General features: G+C 39.0%; 1 long non-coding RNA gene across 1 annotated transcript in view; it reads right to left on the reverse strand.

Moving 5' to 3' along the window:
* LOC114113251 (uncharacterized) overlaps window positions 1-17,790 on the reverse strand; it is a 37,534-nt gene extending 19,744 nt beyond the window's left edge. Inside the window, exon 1 of the long non-coding RNA XR_003588302.3 lies at window positions 17,664-17,790. This is a non-coding gene — a long non-coding RNA (uncharacterized LOC114113251). The remainder of the gene's footprint in view (window positions 1-17,663) is intronic.
* Between the last annotated feature and the right edge of the window lie 2,120 nt (window positions 17,791-19,910).

The raw sequence follows: 19,910 nt of genomic DNA on the forward strand, positions 1-19,910 counted from the left end.
TTAACAAAAGCAGTGTCCAACGTAATTAACAATCAAACAAATTAAGACCAAATAAAATGTTAAATGTCAAATGAGTTAATTTTTTTTTTACCTGACAATAAGGGCTTCCCAGGTGGCTCAGTGCTAAAAAATCTGCCTGCCAATCAGGAGACACAGGTTTGATCCCTGGGTTGAGAAGATGCCCTGGAGAAGGAAATGGCAAACCAGTCCAGTATTCTTGCCTGAGAAATCCCAGGGACAGAAGGAGCCTGGCAGGCTACAGTCAATAGGATTGCAAAGAGTTGGACCGGACTTAGTGACTACACAACAAAAATAATTGCTATTAGGCAGGAAAGTAGATTAATGAACAATCTTGTGCCCTGCTGGTAAAAGTGTTAATTGTCACAGTTATTTAAAGAATAAGTTGGAATTATTAACTAAACTTTCCATATCATGCTGCTGCTGCTGCTAAGTCGCTTCAGTCATGTCCGACTCTGTGCGACCCCATCCCTGGGATTCTCCAGGCAAGAACACTGGAGTGGGTTGCCATTGCCTTCTCCAATGCGTGACACTGAAAAGTGAAATGAAGTCGGTCAGTCGTGTCAGACTCTTAGCGACCCCATGGACTGTCGCCTACCAGGCTCTTCCATCCATGGGGTTTTCCAGGTGAGAACACTGGAGTGGGGTGCCATTGCCTTCTCCTTCCATATCCTATGACTCAGAAATTCCACTTCCAGGTAGAATCCAACAGAAATTCATGGTCATGGCTTCATTAATCATAATGCTTCAAACTGGAAACAACTCAAATGTGCATCAACAATAGAATAAAAAATAAACAAGCTATAAATAATCACACAATAAAAAAAATATTGCAATGAAAATGAAGAATTTAGAGCTATGCATAATGACATGAATGAATCTCAAATAGCAATATTGAGCAAAAGGAGTTAGGTGAGGAAAAGCAATGTGTAGGGTGAGTCCATTTTATATGAAATTCAAAGAGAAGGTAAACTTAACTATTGTTATATTGCACACTCACATGATAGAACTTTAAGAAATACAAAGAAATGGTTACCATAAAGATCAAAATGGCTGGAAATTGATGAATGAGAAAGATACAGTTAGGAGATAAGATCAGAGTTTTCAGTGCATCAGATTATGCAGTCTTGTGGAACACTGTGAAGTGTTTTCATTCTATTCTGAGTCAGATGGACAACAGCTGGATAGCTTTGAGCAAAAGAGTGATATGAAGGAAAGTGCATTTCAAGAGGCTCATTCTGGTCTCTGCAAGACAAAGAGGCAAATGCGGAAATGGAAGAAAGACTAGCTGGGAGGCTGTTGGAATAGCTAAGGTAAGAAATGACTGAGGCATGAACCAAGTAGTAGTGGAAATGATGAGACATGCTTAAACACTAGATAAAATTCAAAAGTAGAACTGATGGATTGGCGATTTTATAAGGAAGCCAAAGAAAGAAAAGATGCCCAAAATTTTGGTCTGAAAAGCTGTATAGAATGTTGTCATTTAATGAGATGGGGAAATACACAAAATATGATCATTCTCTGCTAGAGTGCAATGTACTAAGAAGTCATTAAATAGAAGTATCAATATTTCCTATGAATAAATGAGGGCTTCTTTTAAGGTACTACATTACATATAGTATTGCCAGTGGCTAGTTGAAAGGGCCCCATTAACCAGAGTTTCTAAACAAGGTTCTGTAGTGTTCAGAAGGTTGGTTAGTATGCTGTCTGCTTTCTTAGGATCTCTGATGTACAATCCTTCATTTCATGAACTTGAATAAAATTTTTTTATTTTTTGAAATGCAAAAGAAAATGAGTTAAATATTCAGGCTTAAAAAATGTTTAGGTTAAAATCACAAAATATATTTTTCTCCACCCACTGAGAGGTGTGCTCCTGAATTTTTCTTATACTTCTCTGAAACTCAGATGACTATGCAGAAATCTTGAATTTGAGGATAAATACCTGTCTATTTGAGAAAATACCTGTCTACTGAGTTATCATAGTTGAGTATAAATTTTCATTGCTTTGGTTTTTAAGAACAAAGTGCAAGTAAGGTCAAAGTTTGAGGTTCTGGCCATAAGTGAGCTAATAAACTTGAGACATAGAAAAGATTAAACTCATAATTAACACAGTAGTTAACAGCTTACACTCTGGAGCTAGGTAGCCATGGGACCAAATCCTAGTTCTGCCACTTAAAGACAGTTTGATTTTGATTAAGTTACTTAACTACTTTGTACTACAATCTCCCCTTCTGAAAAATTGAGTTAAAAATAAGGCCTTCTAGTGCATTCTATGGGCTTCCCTGTTGGCTCGGATGACAAAGAATCCGCCTGCAATGCAGGAGACCTAGGTTCAATCCCTGGGTTGGGAAGACTTCATGGAGAAGGGAAAGACTGCCCACTCCAGTATTCCTGCCTGGAGAATTCCATGGACAGAGTAGCCTGATGGGCTACAGTTCAAAGTCACACAGAATCAGACATGACTGAGATAGTTTCACTCACTCAGTACATTCTATAGTAACACTGGCTTTTAGAAAGCCCTTTAGCCTAAATAGCCATTTAGCCCATTTATCTAAGGACTATTGCTAAAGAATCTACCTGCAACACAAGAGATGAGAGTTCAATCCATGGGATTGAACCAAAATCTCCAAGATCCCCAAGAGCCCCTGGAGAAGGAAATGACAGCCCACTCCAGTTTTCTTACTGGAAGACCCCATGGACAGAGGAGCCCATTGTCCATGGGACTGTAAAGATCAGACACAACTTAGCAACTAAAAAACAACAACAGTATAGACTGCTACTTTTTGTTTGTTTCTCTTCAAACATGAAATAAAATTTTTATAACAGTGGGGAAAAAATTAGGTCTTTCTTAGAGAATTGCTGTGAGTATTAGATAATATGATTCATGTAAAGAACTTGACACAGTACCTAGTATATAACTTGGAATGTTCAGTAAGTGTTGGGCAAATATGTTTGCTAGAAAACAAAGGATTCAGCTAGCTCAGATAGGAGCAACTTACCCATTCAGTTCAATTCAGTTCAGTCGCTCAGTCGTGTCCAATTCTTTGCGATCCCATGAATTGCAGCATGCCAGGCCTCCCTGTCCATCACCAGCTCCCAGAGTTTATTCAGACTCACATCCATCGAGTCAGTGATGCCATCCAGCCATCTCATCCTCGGTCATCCCCTTCTCCTCCTGCCCCCAATCCCTCCCAGCATCAGAGTCTTTTCCAATGAGTCAACTCTCCACATGGGGTGGCCAAAGTACTGGAGCTTCAGCTTCAGCATCATTCCCTCCAAAGAAATCCCAGGGCTGATCTCCTTCAGAATGGACTGGTTGGATCTCCTTGCAGTCCACGGGACTCTCAAGAGTCTTCTCCAACACCGCAGTTCAAAAGCATCAATTCTTCGGCACTCAGCCTTCTTCACAGTCCAGCTCTCACATCCATACATGATCACTGGAAAAACCATAGCCCTGACTAGATGGACCTTTGTTGGCAAAGTAGTGTCTCTGCTTTTGAATATGCCATCTAGGTTGGTTATAACATTCCTTCCAAGGAGTAAGTGTCTTTTAATTTCATGGCTGCAATCACCATCTGCACTGATTTTGGAGCCCAAAAAAATAAAGTCTGACACTGTTTCCACTGTTTGCCCATCTATTTCCCATGAAGTGATGGGACCAGACGCCATGATCTTTGTTTTCTGAATGTTGAGCTTTAAGCCAACTTTTTCACTCTCCTCTTTCACTTTCATCAAGAGGCTTTTAGCTCCTCTTCACTTTCTGCCATAAGGGTGGTGTCATCTGCATATCTGAGGTTATTGATATTTCTCCCGACAATCTTGACTTCAGCTTGTGTTTCTTCCACCCCAGCATTTCTCATGATGTAATCTGTATATAAGTTAAATAAGCAGGGTGACAATGTACAGCCTTGACGTACTCCTTTTCCTATTAGCAGGTAAGAAACTCCAGTCTTAACTTTCAACTGATTTAACTGCAAATGTCTCCACTTATGGAAATTATAACCAATAAGCAATGTTTTACCTTCACTTTTCTCTCACATATAGAGCAGCATATTTGTTTGAAATCACATAATTTTGGATAATTAGAAGGAAGAAAGAGGTTAATCTGGCATAAAGATTATACTCTGTGAACTTGAAAAATCACAATCATTTTATTGCTTCATCTAACACTGGTACCTTCTTCTCTGAATTAAATTATTTTCATTTAGCCCACATTTGGTTCTCCACCCTTACAACAGGGACTTCCAGTGGTTGATTGAAGCCCTGTATAAAAAGATGACTCTTACACCTTTGCCTGAAAATTATTATGTCAGCACCATGCCTGAATGCCAGTTGAATTGAAATGTATGACTTCCTTAAGAACATGTGTTGACAGTTACTTTCCTCATTGGTCTCTCCTCTTGGTTCCAAGAGCCCATAAAATCTTAAAACCACACAAACCAAAATTATACAGGAGACATTTAGTTATGCTTGGCACAAATTAGTATGGAGTGGAACCTTGCTTCTTTCTTCAGGGATCTGCTGTGTGCTACCCTGGATGTTGATTCAGTCTGCCTCTGGTTCAGTTGGTTTGGCTTTCCAAGGTGCCTCTTCATTCCCCCTCTTACACACTTTTCTGATCTAGGAGAGACTGTTGGCCTCCCTTACTTGTTAAAGTGAAAAGACAGGTCATATTCTCACTTAACAATTCCTGCACCATATCACTGAAGTAAACTTAAGCTGGATTATAAAGCTTTCTGGCACCTCAGTGATTTTCAAGGCCACTCAAGGAGCTTTGCTAATACAAGGAGGTATTTAACAGACAGCTCTCACTCAAGTCAATGTCTCTAGGTACCCAGGCTCAGGGATCACTTGAAGAAAGACTTTGCTGTCTATGCTGCAGAATCATTTCCCCTTTCTTTTTACACTGTGACATCAATCAACTCTGACCCACTCCATAACATTATTTAAGGAGAGTGACGTTAGGTAGAAATGTCAAATATTTAGGAAAGTCACATAAATGACAAAGTCATTTACATCACCTGCTAGGCTGTCCAGATGGAAACAGGATTTCATCATGAAACTTATATTAAATCCTTTCACTGGCTTCAGAATAAAAGTGCCATGACTTAGAACACAAAGCCCTTCCTGACCAGTTCCTTATTTACTTTAGAGCCTTACTGAATCATCTCCTGCTCCCTAGACACACACACAGGATGCACGTGCCTTCACGTTTTACTGGGTCTCTGCCTGGAACTCTTACTTATCCTTGGTGCTTCAGTTTAAGCACCATGTCTTCTGAGAAATCTTCCTTGGTATACGTTCTGTCTTGTGAGGGTGGTATATTGCCCTGTACTGTGCGCCTCAGCATTTTACCAGAGTTGAAATTCCAAGTAGATTGGTTCAGAACAATTTCTACTCTTTAAGTACTCTTTAATATCAAAAATGTGCTCTTGAGAATTCATGTGTAAGCAGAATTTCTATAAACAGCTACTATTTTAAATACATATAAACAATGTTATGATGAAGAAACCACATTATGAATTTCATTCTTATGGAAAACCTTTAAATGGATTTATAGCAATTATTACAAACATCTATTATCATTATATTTTATATACTATATATAATTATAAATATACATTATTTATAATATTTACACATGTATTGTTATATATTTTCATATTTTAAAATTTAGGTGAAAGCATGACAGAAACATTCAAAATGCTTTAAATAGCTGTGTTTGGTTGGTTTATTCATTTTGTATCATCCATTAGCAGATCCATCCACCTCTACAGTTAGTGAATAGAACATCTTACCCTAAAAAAAATTGTAATCCCAGCTACAGTAGCTCTCAAAACCTTATAAATCTGAATGTAACCTCTAGCAATGCTGCTGACATTTAGCACATTGATCCTTTAATAGTATTCTTCCAATAGTTATTAATGACTGAGAAGTATGTCTTTGGGGATTGCATTTATATAACAGAAGAAAAAGTGGACTTAGAAAAGATGTTTGAAATTCGAAATCAAGGGTAAGAAGGTGCCTATATGTAAAATCTGCCAAGATTCATTGGGAGATCTGAGGAAAGTTTTCCTTTGGGTATCCAGAGTTCTTCCCCATAAAACGCATTCTGGCTTCCAAAGGGGAAAAAATTAATCTTTTAAAGCACCCTGAAAGAGGAGATTTAAAGTCAAAGTTGAGTTGCCAATTTAGGGAAGAAAAAAAAATTCAACTTATGTGAAGCGAAAGTTTTTAGTTGCTCAGTCGTGTCCAACTCTTTGTGATCCCATGAACTGTAGCCCTCCAGGCTCTTCTGTCTATGGAATTCTCCAGGCAAGAATACTGGAGTGGATTGTCAGTCCCTTTTCCAGGGGATCTTCCCAACCTGGGGACTGAACTCAGGTCTCCGGCATTGTTGGTGGATTCCTTACTGTCTGAGCCAGAGGGATAGCTTATGAGGAAACGACTTCTAATTAGAAATGTCAGAACTCCCAAGCCCCCTGCCATTCACAGCCACTAAGGCCTGTGATCGCCTGGCCCCCTGCAAGCACACATCTCCCAAGATCCCTGATTGTATGAGAAGTGTTGTTATCACCTTTCAGTTGATGTTTTGTTTGTGTAGCTAAGAGCTTTCACTAACTCTACCAGAGGTTTATACCTCTCTAAATAGACACATGTCCAAACTTGGACTGTCAATGATTGCTGAAGCACAGAGAAACATAGGCCTTCAGTGTTTCCAACTGAGTGTTTACTCCTGCTTACAATACTATGTAACTTTAATTTCAGTGTTTTGCAAACCAGTATAATCCCCAGAGAGTTTTTACTAATGCAAACATGCTTATTATGGAAGTCAATTCAGGGTAGATAACAACCTCAATGTACCTTTTCCATTTAAAAAAAAAATCAATAATTGTAAATTTCTAAATTCTCTACTTTGCTAAAGATGATTGCTTTCACTCTTTGAAGTTTAATATAAGTAACAAAAGTTTACAAAAATGGTAGTTTTAGTTTCTCCTGCGGACAGTTGCTAACCAGGTCTTTCATTTCATGAAGGAGTCCAGGTGCTGGAGATCTATTTCCTTTGCAGTCAAAAATGGTTTTCTTGAAATAACAATATATATAGAATACCAGCTATATACAGGGTGAAGATGAGGTTGCAATATACAGGATGAAGATAAAGGGCTCCAGCAGGATTATGTTTGGAACACCTCTGGAAAACCCAGTCCTGATAAAAGTGCTATCACCCTTGAGGAGGGTGAGCCCCAGGATGAGCTCATCATATGTAAAAATACCACCTTTCACCCAATAAAGTATTTGCCTTTGTACAGTTCACACAAAAGTTCCAAGAATTCAGCTCACTTGAGTGAAACAATAACCTTGTAAATGAAGCAAAATTTTATTATACCTGTTTTTAACACTGAGGCAATGGAGTCTGAGATGACCAAATGTTAGCAAGTAGCAGAGAGAATCCAGCAGCAGAATCTATTGTCTGCTTCTTGGATTATTCAAGATTCTAATTGTTTTAGTCTTGAGGAACCCAAAAATCAAACAAAGAAACAGCTAAGCAGAATAGATGTTCCCCTCAGTGATTCTCCCTACACTCCTACACTGATTCTTCCATATCAATAGAGTTGAAAGCTTCTCTGTTATTTCTCTGATTTGTATGATTTGATGGGAATGATCTTCTCAACCTTCTGTTGCCTCTGACAGAGGGAACACAGGGCTGGTACATGCTTGCTCAGAGGCACTCTCGCCCTTCTGCCTCCACCCATAAATCACAGAGCCTTTGAGAAGGCAGCCACCTCTGGGCTGAACACAGCAAGTGTTGAACTGTGAGTAATAATTTATACTGCAGAGTAATTTCAGGCTGAAAGTGAAAAAGATTTCTCGACCCTCCTAACGCTGAAAGGGGACATAAGTCATATAATTTTATGCCAGCAACACATGTATCATATGAAGGGGGAAATATTCTTTCAATGACCTGAATGTTATGTGTTGTCATTAAAATATGTTTAGCCAAGGCTGTGGCTCAATTTGAAACCCATTTGAGGGTATGTGTCATACTTGGTCTCAGGAAGGACTTGAAGCCAATTTAGAGACTGTGTATTACAGGAAGTCTTCATGTTGGAGGTGTGAAATTTATAGTCAATAGAAAGTAATTTTCTGATTGGAACTTGGCCCAAACATTGCAATGAATACAGTGAGAATGTCATGGGATCTGTAATACGCATCAGTGGGAGATTTGGAGGGGGGCGGTTAAATTCTCTCTCCAAGCTGAGTCAGGTCTGGCGAGAATCAGAACAGGACAAACAACACTAAAAAAAAGTTGGATAAATTATGTTCTTTCCAACACCATCTCTTATATAAAACATCCTCATAAGTTGTCTCTAAGCCTTTGTTCATTACAGCCTTGACAAGTAGATCTCCAAATATGATCCGTCTCCTTTATCATGTCCTTCTGTTTCTATTTCCTGCAACATGAGAACTTTTGTCATCTAATTTATGCCCACATTTCCAGGTATTCTAAGATTTTTGTCATGCAATCAGGCTTAGGACTCAGGCATCAATGAAAGTCATCATGACTGTTTGAAGAACTTTCATATTTGTAGCTTGGAGAGTTGGAAGAATTTCTCAGAATCTTAGGAAGAATTTCTCAGAATCTTAGGACTGTATCTCACCATGCCCATTTTTTATACCTTAAGATCCAGCTCATAACATTCAAGCTCATGACAGTTCAACAGTCTAACATATGGCTGTAGCCATACAAAACCACTGACTAGAGCCTGCACACACTACGTATATTCATGCTTGGGATTCCTCTAGGTTAGTTGAGTGAGAAACTCTAGATATAGCGACTCTGGGTATTAATACATTTTGTAAAACTCTCCTGATGTTTCTAATGTGCAGACAAAATAGGAACCATCACACTAACAACAACTCTAACCCAAACTTTAATGTACATATGCATAACCTATGAAGCTTTTTTTAAATGCAGATTTTGATCCAGTAGTCTGGATGGGATCCTGTGGGGAGCAAGCAAATTAGCCAAGATGGCTGGTCAGGCTCTCTCACATCTCACAAAGAGCTGAGATCCTCGATAGCACTCCACACGCATATCATGAGGTACTCTCTTGGTCATGGGCTGCTGTGTGAGGTGTGCCTGTAAGAGTGTCACCGGGAGAGCTCTGGCTGCTGCCGCATTGGGGCTGCAAAGGAGTGCCAGCGTGGTTATGTCATGTGAGTTATGTTATGGCTCCATTGTAGCCCCATGATGGTTATACTGTGGCTGCTGCTATGGCTGTTGAGTCGGCCGGAAGAGAGGCTGTGTTACGGTTGCTGTGCCCGCAGGAGAGAGTAAATGTGTCTGCACTTCCCATGGCTCTTTGTATCTCCTTCCAGCCTCTTATAAGGCTTAAGCCTTGCCTACCCTGGGTTTAATGAACAGTGTGGACAGTGTGAATAGCAATTGGCATCATGAACAGTGATACAGATCAGAGTCCCGGATTTCTAACAAACCCCTAGGTGAGGCTGATGCTACTGGTCCATGGATCATATTTTATGATGTCTTCAACCTATTTCTTCAAAACTTAGCTCAAATGAGGTATCTTCTATAAAGGTTTTCCTTAGGTTCTCAAGGAGAATTAAGCCTTGTATCCCTTCTGTATTTTCAAACATCAAAGTTTTACAGATGTCATTAATTAATCATTTCCTTGTTTGCCTCCCTATACATACACATATGCTCAATAAACCCTGAGTTTAGGGGCAAAGACAGTGACTTACTCATTCTTGTTGCCACTTCCTATCATAGAAGTTAGATGAATGTTATAAAGGAAGAAAAAGTGAGAGGTAGAGAAGAATTCATGAACTTCCCTGAGTCTCTTTATCACTTCCAAGTATCTACCACAAAGTGAAGCTATGGTCATAGCTTAATTCCACATTATCATTATGCTGAATCTATTGCTGGTTCTGTGTGTTTACTAACTCAAGAGACCGCTGGCAGAATTTGTCAGCTGTGGATAAATGCTTCAGTGAGCTATGGCCTCAGAACAAGCTATTGTAAAATAAACAGCTGAAACAAGTAAGTATTTATTATTACTCACAAGTTATGGGCCATCTGTGGCAATAGGATTTAATAAAGAGATTAACAAGTACTCCTTACTTTAGAAAGAGAATAATTCTTCAGTCACAATACTATATCAAGGACTGGGTAGATAAGAAACTTCATTCTCTGTGGTGACTTGATATACCTCCTATTGTATCTGCATCAGTTTTTGGGCAATTGAAGTTCTTTAGAAAACTATAGTACTTTTACTTTCTAGAATTCAATTTGACTTTTTCTTGAATTACTTTTACATTTTTCAGTGTAATATAATGAGGTTTAGCATTTTATGTATAAATGAAATAGAAATAGATACAGATAATGTTTATCAAACTGATCCCAAAGTATTTCTTTCTAATCTTACCAAGGTATCTAGAATTCTAACCAGGATAATTAAAATTCCTTTGCATATTGAAAGGCAAATATTGCTTGGGAAGATTAGTGAATGATTTAAATACTATCTACTAGTGGCTTAATTCGGAGAAGGCAATGGTACCCCACTCTTGCCTGGAAAATCCCATGGATGGAGGAGCGTGGTGGGCTGCGGTCCATGGGGTCGCTAAGAGTCAGACACGACTGAGCAACTTCACTTTCACTTTTCACTTTCATGCATTGGAAAAGGAAATGGCAACCCACTCCAGTGTTCTTGCCTGGAGAATCCCAGGGACTGAGGAGCCTGGTGGGCTGCCGTCTCTGGGGTTGCACAGAGTCGAACACGACTGAAGCGACTTAGCAGTAGCAGCAGCAGTGGCTTAATTTGAGTTTGTTGATGTCATAAGTGCAGGTGGACTCTTGGAGGAAAGGACTTACAATAGGTACATTTGAATCAGATGGGAGGTACTTCATACCCACCCCCTGAACTCCTCTGAGATTTAATTCAAGATCTCAAGGAAGCTAAGGATCACAGTGAGCCTCCTGAGTTTCAAAGGAGCAGATGGCAGAATGCAGCAGTATCTATGAAGGATAGGGGTAAAGAATTTGGGCAAAAGGAGAGCTCTGAAGACACAATCAGTCTCCTGTTACACAGTCTCCAGCATTCAGCCAACAATCACCTGGACTTTCTGTATTGCAGGAGTGATCCTTTTTCACCGGAGATCTATTAATTCTGCAATTATCAAAAAACCAAGAAAGCATTTTCTGATATTTTTAGCTGGGGTGACCTAGAATTTACATTTATTATTTAGGCTAATTTCTCTCCTTTATCTTCCTTCACCTTCTCTTTTTATCTTATTACAGTTTAATCTTATTACACTGTCTCTTTCTCTTTCATCTCTTCAACTTGTCATTCTTCCTATCCCTTTCTTACTCCTTCTATTTATTAGTCTTTCATTGTTATAAAAGTAATGCAATCTCCAGAGGAGAAGAGGGGGTAAAAAATAAAACAGAGCAAGTGAAGCACAAACAGCTCCCTTGGAAAGGTCACAAGGAGTTTTAAGTAGAAATGTCATTGCTATTCTGTCACAAAAATAATAGCCCTAAACTGCTCACACTAGGGGTGGATTCTACTTTTCTCGAGAAGCAATGGAGAAGTGCTCCTTTTGAGGTTTGACTTTTAATCCAGAGTTGTGTTTTTAAAATGTCTTAATCCATCTGTTATTCTCTCCACACAGTTTCACAAACATAGTGTGTAATTTGGCTTTGCTTCCACACAGTTAGACAACCCAGGGATGAATAGATATAGGAGGTATCTGGTGTGCTGTGTGTTTACACTTCCCTAGGCTATTAGAATCTCTCATTGACTCAGGCCAGCAGTTCTGATTGGCAATAGAGACCAAAGGCCAAAAGAACATTAGGCATATATACTAGTTTTCCTCTCTCTGCAAGACTTGACATTTTCCCAGGCTTGTAATCTATTAGCATCTCTCTCTCTCTTTCCTTCCCTCTTATAGCTCACTGCTTCTGCTGCTGCTAAGTCGCTTCAGTCGTGTCTGACTCTGTGTGACCCCATAGACAGCAGCCCATCAGGCTCCCCTGTCCCTGGGATTCTCCAGGCAAGAACACTGGAGTGGGTTGCCATTTCCTTCGCCAATGCATTAAAGTGAAAAGTGAAAGTGAAGTCACTCAGTCGTGTCCGACTCTTAGTGACCCTATGGACTGCAGCCTACCAGGCTCCTCCATCCATGGGATTTTCCAGACAAGAGTACTGGAGTAGGGTGCCATCGCATAGCTCACTAGGGACCAAAAAGAGCTAATCAGTAGAAGATAAGAACCTAATAAGATGAAGCAGTAAAAGAGAACAGATCTCTTTAATCTTCAGCTGTAGTATGCACATTAATGCCTCTACAGTCTCAGCCTGTTTCCTCCAGTAATCTTGGTTGAGAATAGATGGTGGACAGAAAGAGTGATAGTGTTGGGCCCTCTCTTCCATGAATGGTAAAGAGTGATTCTCCTTGATTTGTTGGCTGGAAGAGAATAGACAACACTAACCCAAAGAGAGACAAAACCTCTGTCGATCAAACAGATTTAAAACTTAGGAATCCCAAGGTAAATGCACCGGTCAAATTGTAGTCCTTTTGAAAATGAATGTTTCTTTTGTCATTGGAATTTAATACCATATCTGCCATATCTGCCATTTGCAAATTGCGTGCATCTGGCCAGCTATTGACCCCTTCTTGCTTTAGTTTCCATGTCCATAAAATGAACATAACACTTCTTTGAGATATTACCTGCCTCACAGTAGTGTGAAGTGAAAGTGAAAGTCACTCAGTTGTCCTCCGACTCTCTGCGACCCCATTAACTATACAATCCATGGAATTTTCCAGGCCATAATACTGAAGTGGATAGCCTTTCCCTTCTCCAGGGAATCTTCCCAACCCAGGGATCAAACCCAGGTCCCTCCCATTACAGGCAGATTCTTAACCAGCTGAGCCACCAGGGAAGCCCAAGACTACTGGAGTGGGTAGCCTATCCCTTCTCCAGCAGATCTTCCCAACCCAAGAATCGAACCAAGAATCGAACTGCAAGCAGATTCTTTACCAGCTGAGCTGCCAGGGGAGCCCTGGTAAGAACTCAGTAAATGATACTCAGTAAATAAGCCACATGGTAAACACTCAGTAAATGAGAGTTATTACTACTAGTAGTTTTATATTTATTTCAGTATAGGCTAGAGTTAACCACTAAACACAAAGACTGTGGATATGATAGAAGTTGATGCATGTATCAGTAAACAATGCAGAATGGAGTGATCTAGGTGAGTGATAAAGCTCTGTTCCTGGAGGTGATTCAGGGGCCATGTTTCTTCTGCCTACACATGCGTCATCTTCTAATGTCTGGTTATTCCAAGTGTGGTCCTGGACCAGCAACATCAGAATTATGTGGGACCTTGTTAAAAATGTTAAGGCTCAGGCCTCATCCTAACTTTCTGAATTACAATCCGTATTTAAACTAGATCACTGGGTAAGCAAATTAATATTTGAGAAGTATTGCTTTAGACTATGTCTCATCTGCTTAGTTAAAATTAACCTATCAGCACCACATTCAAGAAAAAAGGAAAAGCAATTTCCTCTTGAAGAGATGACATGAAGGTCACACATTTCACATCCGCTCACAGTGGCTACACCTGCCCCTTTCTGGATGGCCGTGGGCCAAGCTAACCCTCCATGTGACAAAAGGAAGGAGAACAGAATAAAGAAAGACACGTTACAATTTCTGCAAAAACTGTTATCTTTTTGTTGCAATTGTTATTACAATGAAGATTGGAATATGATCATGGGATAGATTTAACTGGTTGCCGGTGGGAAAAGTAACATCACCTTGGCCTTTATACTGCTAAGCTATTCAGACACAAACTTTGAAAAATAAGAAGAGAGAGAGGAATTTTTAAGCTGCAATCAGCACAATCCCTTTTCAAAGTAGTAAATAAAAACATTTTAATACCAAAAAAAAATGCTTTTAGTAGGAACCAAGATAATCATCTGAGGAGAATGTAATTCATAAGGAATATTCTGATGCCATTCAAAACAGTGGCATATCTTCGATCATGCAAAGTTACTGAAAATGCTACACCTGTTCACTTGTTGTTCAGTTGGTCAGTAGTGTCTGACTCTTTGTGACCCCATGGACTGCAGCACACCAGGCTTCCCTGCCCTTCACCATTTACTGGAGTTTGCTCAAACTCACGTCCATTGAGTCCGTGATGCCATCCAACCATTTCATCCTCTGTCATCCCCATCTCCTTCTGCCTTCAATCTTTCCCAGCATCAAGGTCTTTTCCAATGATTTGGTTCTCATCAGGTGGCCAAAGTATTGGAGTTTCAGCTTCAGCATCAGTCCGTTCAATGAATATTCAGTGTTGATTTCCTTTACAATTGCCTAGTTTGATCTTGCTGTCCGAGAGACTCTCAAGAGTCTTCTCCAGCACCATAGTTCGAAGGCATCAATTCTTTAGCACTCAGCCTTTTTTTCCAGCTCTCACATCTGTATATGACTACTGGAAAAACCATATCTTTGACTGTATAGTCCTTTGTCAGCAAAAAAAAAAAAATGTTTCTGCTTTTTAATATACTGTCTAGGTTGGTCACAGCTTTTCTTCCAAGGAGTAGTGAAGTCACTCAGTCATATCTGACTGTTTGTGACCCCATGGACTGTAGCCTACCAGGCTCCTCCATCCATGGAATTTTCCAGGCAAGAGTACTGGAGTGGGTTGCCATTTCCTTCTCCAGGGGATCTTCCTGACCCAGGGATCAAACCTATGTGTCCTGCATGGGCAGAAGGATTCTTTACCACTGAGCCACCATGAAGCCCTCCAAGGAGCAAGCTTATTTTAATTTTGTGGCTGCAGTCACTGTGCAGTGATTTTGGAGTCCAAGAAAATGGTCTGTCACTGTTTCCATTTTTTCCCCGTCTATTTGTTATGAAGTGATGGGACCAGGTATCATGATCTTTATTTTTGACTGTTGAGTTTTAAGTCATCTTTTTCACTCTCCTCTTTCATCTACTCAAGATGCTCTTTGATCCCTAGGAAGACTAGGATATATCAGTGGAATTCTAACTGAGACTCAGAGAATGAAAGGAAAAGAGGCACAGGAAGTCACAATGATCACTGTAAAATGAGCAATTAATACCAAGTGCCCATCTGAATGGAGAAATGTAGCAAAAGTTTACTTCTTGCTCATGTAAAGCTCCATGTGAGTCGAGTAGTCTTATAGCATCTTGTAAAATAGATACCCTCTAAGGGTGTTGAAGCAAGGCAAAAGAAAGATGACCGAAGTATATGGACACTTAGCTGCCTTGGCCTGGATTATTTGCCAAGGACTGTCTGCCACAAGATACTTAAGTTTGGGAGCATACAGAAGAGAAAGTAGATTAAATAAAACAATTATCTCTTATATTGCACTTCAAATAAGTTGCCTCATTTTTTTTTTCTTTCACACCAAAATTCTCCTAAACATAAAATTCTCATCAAGTTTAAATCAGCAAACATTTCTTTTGCTAGCTAGGACTGTTCCCTCACTTCCAAATCATAAAATAACTAGGTTAAAACCCCAACAAATATTCAGAGATTTAATCTGAAAATACATCGATGTATTTCTGAGTAAGTTTGGAAAATTGATTTTATTTTCCCAATATTTCTAAGAGGTTGCTTTCTAAAGATATAGCCCATTTTTTAGAGGGAAAAACACAGACTAGGAGTTCAGGCCCAGAACCTGTCCTCAACACTGAGGGTGATTGGCTGCACTTCTATGAGCCTGTTCTCTTACCTATTTAATAAGACAGAAGGATAGACAATCCATAAAATCTCTTTCAACACCTAAATTTTGAAATATATCATTAATGAAAGTCAGATGGAAATACCTTTCAGGTAATCTCCGGCTCAATTTATAGATGAGTAATATTCAAATTGCAGATTTTTTTTCTGCCTTTTTAAAAAACATCTATACAGGCCCAGGGATGGAAAATCAACCAGATAAGACCAGTTCTGATAGCCATGCATCATACCATTATGAATTACTGCCTAATATTTTTAAGGGATTAATTTTAGATTAAACACAACTCACAAACTGGAGTTGGACCAATGATTACAAATCAAAATCATTGCTAGTATCATTGAACAGGCAAAAGTCAGCTTATCACAAATAGCTTTGCTTCATACTCTGAAATAGACATGTTCCTGAAAAGCAGGTTTAAAGAGAACTTAAGTAAATGAAATTTGATTTTTCATATTGATTTCCATTTAGGTGAGAGGACCAGAATGGATAAGTAATTTTTATTCAATATTGGATAGAACTAACTTCCCTCTAACTTGTTCAGATATTTCACTCAGTAAATATGTTCTCAACACTATTTTAGGTTCTACAATATTTTGCTTTCATTTCTACATTTGCTTGAAGACAAAGGAAATAAGTCCTGATCTTAATTACTTTCTATTTCTTGTTTCCTATCACTGTTTTCTCATTGCTGTTTTTATCTTTTGGTTTATTTTTCAGGTTTTTTTTCCCTTTTTTGGATCATTCTCTTTCTAATTTTGTAGCACTGCCCTCGAAGGAGTCCCCATAGCATATAATACTCATATATTTATTTCTTCTCCGGTAAACTCACTTGTGTGCTTAGTCGCTTGAAAGTGAAAGTGAAATTGCTCAGTCGTGTCCAACTCTTTGCGACCCCGTGGGCTGTAGCCTACCAGGCTCCTCTGTCCATAGGATTTTCCAGGCAATAGTCCTGGAGTGGATTGCCATTTCCTTCTCCAGGGGATCTTCCCAACCCAGGGATCAAACCCGGTCTCCTGCATTGTAGACAGACGCTTTACTGTCTGAGCCACCTAGTCATATCCAACTCTTTTCGGCTATTTTGGACTGTAGCCTGCCAAACTCCTCTGTCCATGGGATTTTTCGAACAAGAATACTGAAGTGGATTGTCATTTCTTTCTCCAGGGGATCTTCTTGACTCAGGGATTAAATCTGCATCTCTTGTGTCTCCTACATTGCAGGCAGATTCTTTACCCACTGAGCCTACTTTATAATGTCTTAAAATAATGTGCTTATCTCACCAATCACTGACACACTCCCCAGCTTTTGTACTCAAGGACTAAACCTATTTAAACGTCAGGACCCCTATACAAATAACCTAGTTCTTGAAGAGAGATGTCTCTGAGAAGATGCTTGGAAAAGCCATCTAGCAATGACACTTTATTCTATGTCATGCTTAATTTTTTTTTCAGAATAAGTTCTCATTCTTTATTTCAGCTTCACAGTTACTTTGAATGATTGGGCAGGTGTGTTTAACCCCATTTGGAAAACAAGAAAGGAACCCAAGGTTAAGAGGGATGAGGTAAATGTCCTGGTGTCGTAGAGTTAGTTGAATTGAAAAGATAATGGGAACATCTAGTCCAGTGCTTGGTGTCAGTAGAAGGTCAGTGAGCATTAGTTAAATTTTCAGAGCTGCCTTAGCACCTCACATCACGTCCCCATTAGACCTTGTGTGTGTGTGTGTGTGTGTGTGTGTGTGTGTGTGAGTGTGTGTTTTGTGTATCAAAAAACACAAGTAATATTTATAATTTTATAATGGTCTAGAAAATAAAGCACTTTCCCCATAATCAGCCCCCAAATTATTTCCTTTGATCTCTTACCTTTAATTACTGAATTGTTGTATCATCTTGACCCTTCCAGTGGCATTGACAGCTAATGCTGGGTTTGCATTCCTGGTTGCCATCGGAGACAAGCCATTCCATCTGGAGGATGCCTCTCATAATGTTATTTTTTACTCCATCTCATAAAACCTGTTCTGTATAAATATATTTTAATAAATTAATAAACAGGATGCAATGAATTCTGGCAGGGTGACATTTAAGCACAAAGCAAGGGGTTTAAACAGATCCTGACTTGTGTTAGCCAGGAAAACACCCCCCACACTCACACACACACACACAAACATCCACTCACACTCACAAAAGGTCTTTGTATTCATTGGAGATATTATATAATGAGTTCTAGAAGGTTAATTTGTCATGTGAGGGGAACTGACCAAGAGATAAAGAGGTACAGGAGAGGCAAATGTTCTGAAATAGTTGGCTAGTCATCAATAGTTACGCCTTTATATTTCAGAACTAAAAATACTAGACAACACTAGAACTATTAATAATCCTTTCTAATAAGCTTAAAATACCTCATGAATAAATCCTTTTGTTGAGAGAGCAGTTTTAGTGTTTCTTACCATAATGTTCTCTAGTGAAAAACTATCTTAGTGCCCAGTGGAGTGAATACGGGGACTTAGTTGGTACATAAGTGTATTCAATAAATATTAGTTGTATCATCATTTAAATGAGCATTCCCTAAAACACAGCTACCTTGATTTGGAAGATTTTGAATGTTCCCATTGCATCCTTGCCCTCAGGATACATATGTATAGAAAATTCTCAACATATAATTACAAAATCAACTCAATATTGGTAAGCCATTCTGAATAACTTAAAGAAGAAAGCTACTTTTATTTTGGAGAACTTTTCTTTTTACTTCTCTACACCTTTAAAAGTTTACTTCTCATAGAAGAGTCTCTTTCATATTTTAAAATACTTTTCAAGTATCAATCTATTTCAGCTTGTAACAATATATGTTGTAATTACACTTCCTTCTTTCCCCAACAATGTTCTGAGCTGCTCTATGGAAGGGACTGAATTTTATTCATTTTGTAAACTTACTCTCTGAATACAGAATATGTTTATCAAATGAATGAACCCTCCAGTAGTATTCTTCAGGCTGGTATAAATACTTGCATTTTGCAATCTATTTCTTACCACTATTTAAGAAGTTTTTTAAAAATATTGGCAACCTTAAGCGAAGTTCACAAATCAGTGAGATGTGTTGAATTCCTCCATCTCCCTTTCTATTCCTCCCCAATGTCCTGTTACCCGGACTTGCTCCCCCATCCCCTAATCGCTGAATGCATTGATGATGCTGCCCTTTGGCCATAAAAATGCTTTTCAGGGCTCCATGCTGTGTCAGTATTCCTGACCACTAACATCACCAGTACCAAAAGCAACCCAGGGGTGTGAATGAAAGCAAGTTCCTTTCTCTCTGAACTTCAGTTTTCTCATGTATAAAATGTAAAAGTAAAAAATATACTCCTGTTGCCAGGAGTAATATTCTTTTGAGTTGGACCAAACAAACTCCTTAGGCATCCTGGCAGAAAAAACTGGGGCCATCAATCTGACCATGTTCTAGTTTTGGCTTTTTGCATATTGAAAACGATACATTGGAAATCTCACTGATACAAGTATTATTAGTGATCTTCTGCAGCCAACTTTACTCACATGGACTTTATAAACTACAACCTGCTATCCTCTCCACAGTCTTTATTTCAGACAGATTTGTAAAGGGCTTGAAAGAATATCCATTACATAGTAAACATTACATAAATATTGATTAACTATAGCAATTATAAAATTTTTGAACACACTATATTCAGATATTCATATGAATTAATATTTATGAGAAAAGCTGCCAGACCACAATAGAGAGAATTTGGCAGAGAGAAAAAGGAACAAGAGTCACTTAATACCACCACCATTAGCATTTTGCTAACTTACCTTCCAATATTTTTCATAGATGTGATAGAGAGGGCAAGAATATCATTATCACCATAGTCAACATTTTCTGAACTCTTACATTGTGCTTTATAGAGATTACTTTTCATGTAATTCTCCCAATAATTCCCACCGAATCCCCACTGATAGAGCCAAGACCAGGGTGATACCACCATGACAACTATGGCAGAGACAGCCAGTTTTCTAGCCAAAATTTGTGTTTGTCTTCCTTAATGTAACATTATTTTTGCAAAACAGCCTTCTATCCAGGAAAGCTACTCTTCCCATCTAGAA

The sequence above is a fragment of the Ovis aries genome, chromosome 1, assembly GCF_016772045.2.
Source record: "Ovis aries strain OAR_USU_Benz2616 breed Rambouillet chromosome 1, ARS-UI_Ramb_v3.0, whole genome shotgun sequence".
Lineage (NCBI taxonomy): Eukaryota > Metazoa > Chordata > Mammalia > Artiodactyla > Bovidae > Ovis > Ovis aries.